We start from the raw sequence: 2,920 nt of genomic DNA, 5'->3' as shown, positions 1-2,920 counted from the left end.
ATCATTTCTGATTAGGCTTACTCAGCCTGTTTCATACAAACAGGATAAAAGGTCAATCAATCCTTACATGTCCATCCCCTGTACATTATTGCCTTTTCAAGACTATTAGAGCCTGTTGGCCATCTTCAACTGTTCACAGATTACGTTAAAACCATACATACAAATATATATTTATTTCTTTCCAGTCATGAAGCTGTGGGCTGCAAGAGATCATGGGCAGGTGGAAGCAGTTGTGGGACCATACAAGCTCTATGACACTTCCTTCAGGACACTGCAAGGAACTAATTGGCTTGCTGATGAGGTTGGAGTGAAACACTGTTATTACTGTTAATGAAATTTGTTTTCTGCTTTTAATTAATTCAATTAAATTTTTATTCAATACAGGTCATTGATGCATATCTCCATCGTGTTATGAAGAAACAACAGGCAAGAAAGATTTTCAGTTGGAGAGCTGTTTATTGCCAGTTAATTCTGTTTATGTTAATACTCGTGTTAATTTTTAACAGAAACCTGTACACCTGCTGTCAGCAGTGGTTTCAAGTTTGTTATTTGCTGGACAGTACAGACATGGGATGAAGGTAATACATGTATAAGGTGGCAAGTAATATATACATCATTTAGAACTAATAGTAACTTGCATTAAAACCTTTCAAACAGATGAAACTGCCAGATGAGGACATTTGGCTATGTCCAGTGAATTTTGGGGTTCACTGGATGCTTGTGGTACATTGTTTTTGGTTCTTTTTGCATGTTTTCATTTAATTATGTTGTAGAAGAAGAGCAAAATATTTCAAAGTACAGTTAATGTTGTTTGTGTATGTGCAACATTTTAGATTGACACCATGTCAGAGAAGGTCATCCGTCTCATTGATCCAGAGGGAAAGGAAGGCCGCTATGATCGAAAGATTCAACGTAGCTGGAGGTAACAAAACTTATGAAGAGAGTCTGGCTCACAATTGTTGTCAGTTTTCCTTTTTAGCAGACTGTATTCTGTATCTGTGTTGAACAACAGGAACTTTCTAAGACTTAAAGGATATGATGATGGGGGTGAATGGCAGTTCCAGACATTGGAGCACAACAAGCAGAAAGACTCCCAGAGTTGTGGAGTTCTGCTATTGAAGGTAATTGTAAGCCTTCATTTATGATTTGAGGTTTTTAACTAAAGCTGGTCAAACAGACACATTTCAAAAATGTTGAAGGGTTGATTCATGTCATAATGTGTAATCACTAGATTACAAAATCGTAATGGTAACAGTTTTAAGGTCTTGTTCTTAAATTAAATCAGTTAACGTTTGTATTACGTGTGAGCAGTTAAATTAGTCGTCATGAGTCTACAGATATTCAGGACATTATGTTTAGGAAAGATAATTCAAGGGTTCTTTTACAGTTTGCGGAGAACTACCTCACAAAAGAAGGGCTAATGGATGTGTTAACCAGTGAGTCTGCCATGAGAACTGCAAGGATGGACATAGCCTGTGCTCTCCTTGAATACAGAGGTAATACAACGATATGATTCATACAGTAATATATTTTATCATACAGCTCATAAGGATTTTTCTGCAAAAGTTCTGTTAATGTGAAAGGAGCATCCCAATGTTCTAAGGTCCAATACTTGTTTGAAATGATATCTGATTAACATCTTTGATATTGCATTTTGGAAAACCTAACATGATGCAACACACTTTCAAATTTTAAGTTAGGTTTGCTTGAAGAATTATTTTGTCAGAAGCCGCAAATATTAGCATACTAGCAATAAAATAATTGAAAGGAAATTAAATATTGAGTGAAGATTATTTTCTTATTTTGAATAACAGCAGTATGTTACACCTAACACTACTATTGCTTTTTCAAAATACTGAAAATTAATCAAATGACTGATGTTAAAGCTTGTATATTAATGAGAACAACTGTGATTATAGGCAATGCAGAGGATTATTGCTTGGTTTGTTCCATGCTGGAAGATGATCCCAACAAAAGCACAATTGAAATGGTAACAATATTTCAACATGTACCATCTACAATAATATAATATCCTAATATGCTCATTTTCAATCTTCATAATTTTGTTCTTGGGGTCTAGTAATATAACTTAACAAGTAACATATTAACTGCTTCTACACCTGCTTGGCTGCATTGGACCAAATAGTTAATTGAATCAGTCACTATTATTACTGTTTCCATATTCAGACTAATCGTTATGTTTTATTTTTAAGGTGCAGTGTGATATGTGCAGTCGCTGGGCACATTTTCAATGTGCAAAATACAATGAAAAAATTGAAATAGCAAATGTTTGTAAAAAATGTATAGATAAATAAGTATTGTTCTTTGGTCTTTGTTGTTGGAGTGTTTTATTGTTCATTAAAGTATGTAAATTAAAGCCTTTTTATTCTTCCTATGATGTGCTATTGTTTTATTTGAAATGCCCTCAAATAAGGTGCTTTATGGACCTTAAAAGCTTCACCTAATATGTTCAATAGAAAATATTACACATACTTTATAATGTTGTATGTAATATATATTTAGTTATACTATACTGTATATAATGTGTCAGCTTTGCAGTATATTTCAGTCCTTGGAAATGTGTTACTGATATACCCATATGAATTATGAAGGTATGATGTTTAGTTAGTGTTATTTACCCCATGGAGATGATCTACCCATGTGTATAATAAAGGTAGGATGTTTAGTTAGTGTTATTTAACCCATCGAGATGATCTACCCATGTGTATAATAAAGGTAGGATGTTTAGTTAGTGTTATTTACCCCATGGAGATGATCTACCCATTTGTATAATAAAGGTAGGATGTTTCGATAAGGTAGCACCAATCGATAGATATATCTGTCGAAATAAACTACGGTAGGATACTTCGACAAAGTAGGACAAATCGTCAGAACACCGGAAAGCTCGCAATTTGTACTA

General features: G+C 34.0%; 1 long non-coding RNA gene across 1 annotated transcript; it reads left to right on the top strand.

Moving 5' to 3' along the window:
- Window positions 1-420: 420 nt before the first annotated feature.
- Window positions 421-2,348, top strand: LOC140577754 (uncharacterized). Its single transcript, XR_011981885.1, has 5 exons — window positions 421-922; window positions 1,013-1,121; window positions 1,388-1,496; window positions 1,920-1,990; window positions 2,214-2,348. It is a non-coding gene; the product is annotated as an uncharacterized lncRNA (long non-coding RNA).
- Window positions 2,349-2,920: the final 572 nt, after the last annotated feature.

This window comes from Paramormyrops kingsleyae, chromosome 12 (genome assembly GCF_048594095.1).
Source record: "Paramormyrops kingsleyae isolate MSU_618 chromosome 12, PKINGS_0.4, whole genome shotgun sequence".
Lineage (NCBI taxonomy): Eukaryota > Metazoa > Chordata > Actinopteri > Osteoglossiformes > Mormyridae > Paramormyrops > Paramormyrops kingsleyae.
The sequence above is the reverse complement of the archived record's forward strand: the minus strand, read 5'-3'. Positions and strand labels throughout refer to the sequence as shown.